Source organism: Chrysochloris asiatica, unplaced genomic scaffold (genome assembly GCF_000296735.1).
Source record: "Chrysochloris asiatica unplaced genomic scaffold, ChrAsi1.0 scaffold00244, whole genome shotgun sequence".
In the NCBI taxonomy this organism is placed as follows: domain Eukaryota; kingdom Metazoa; phylum Chordata; class Mammalia; order Afrosoricida; family Chrysochloridae; genus Chrysochloris; species Chrysochloris asiatica.
Window position 1 is genome coordinate 4,333,888 of NW_006408762.1, and position 1,810 is coordinate 4,335,697.

The following is a 1,810-nucleotide window of genomic DNA, read 5'->3' on the forward strand; positions in this document are numbered from 1 at the left end:
TATCCCTGCCTGAGTAATATTAACAAATCTCTTTCAGTGCTGCTAAGTTCCCACAGGACATACCTACCACTCCACCATAAACGTCTGTCTTAAACCATGCAGCTCTAGCTCCTTGTGCCAGCAAACCTAGTTCTTCAAATTAAGTGCCTGGAGGCACCAACCCTGCAAGCAAGCCCCCTGCCTTGTGTCACTCAGATTTACTTGCTCCATGGGCTGGGAAGCTTACCATTCTGTCTTGTGCTCTGGCTTTTGGTTCTGCTACAACTGCTCCTCTTCATTCCTCCAGTGTCACAGTTTTCTGTCTCTGGATCAAGCAAGTTCAATGTGGAGAGATTTCATGGTCCAAACGATGTTCTATGCTCCTAGCTCTTCTTTCTTGAGGTTAATGAGATCACCCTTTCTGCTACTTGAGATGGCTCATTTTAAAACAAGCAAGATGGCAAAATTGACTAATCACAATTAGCTTTGTTAACAATCCTCATAATTGAATCATACAATCCATCAGTATCTTCTCCCATATTTTCATATCTAGACTCATCAGGAAAAAAATAGTTTGGTGGGTATTTACAAGGCAGTGGTTAGAAGATACATTCAGTAATTCATTGCACCACATGACTTGATCGTTTTTCTTGATTCCATCTCGTAAAGCAGAACTCTGCATACTGAAGTGATTTAGAATACTCTTTTTTTTTTCATGTTTTATTGTGAATTATATATTTTACATGAGAGAACATTAGTTTTACATTCATTCCACAGTATATCGTTTCATTGCCATGGTTCCAATCCCCTCCATGCATCATCAACCGACCAAAGGGTATACCCTATAAACCGGCCCCTAAACTCCCCGCTCCCCCCACCCTATTATTCAGCACACAGTCCCTCTCCCTCTCTGGATCCAAAGTCCCCAGCCGCTTCATCACTCCACGTCATTGTCTCTGTCTCTATCTCGAGCTAGAATACTCTTTTAAATGCCTTTCCTTGTCTTCCATTCCCTCCATATATGATATAATTTAAATTCATAGCTTTGAATGTAATCAACTCCTTGATGCTTCTCAAATTTATAACTCCATTGTTGAATTCCAAATGTGTATATCAAAAGGATCCACAATAGCACCGATTAAATGTCTACTAGTCCTTTCTAACTCAATACATCCAATGAACTCTAGATTTTATCTCCAAGAGCACATACATTTGTTTTTTAGTTACCTCTCTTAATTGATTTTGCCCCCTCTAAATAAATGTTTTAAATCCTCAACCACAGTCTTGGTATAGATTTTCTGTGGTATGCTTGCTGCTGTTGTCAGGTGCCACTGAGTCAATTCTGACTCATAGTGACCCTATAATCAATGGAATGATTCTGAGCCAGATTCACTATCATTGTTAAGTTTAAACCCATTGCTGCTACCACTGTGCCAATACATCTCATTTGGGGTCTTCCTCTTTTAAGCTGATCTTCCACTTTACCTAGAATGAAATCCTTCTCCAGGAGTTGATCTCACATGACAGAATGTGCAAAGTATGAAAGACAAAGTCTGACCATCCTAGCTTCCAACGAGCATTCTGGCTGTACTTCTTTCAACACAGATTTGTGTGTTCTTCAAGCAGTCCTTAGTATTTGTCATATTCTTCTCCAAAACCATAACTCAAATGCCTCAATACTTGTATGGTCTTCCTTATTCACTGTCCTACATTCACATGCATATTTGTTGTTGTCAGGTGCCATCGAGTCGGAACCGACTCATAGCGACCCTATGCACAGCAGAACGAAACAATGTCCGATCCTGGGCCACCCTCACTACCGCTGCCACAC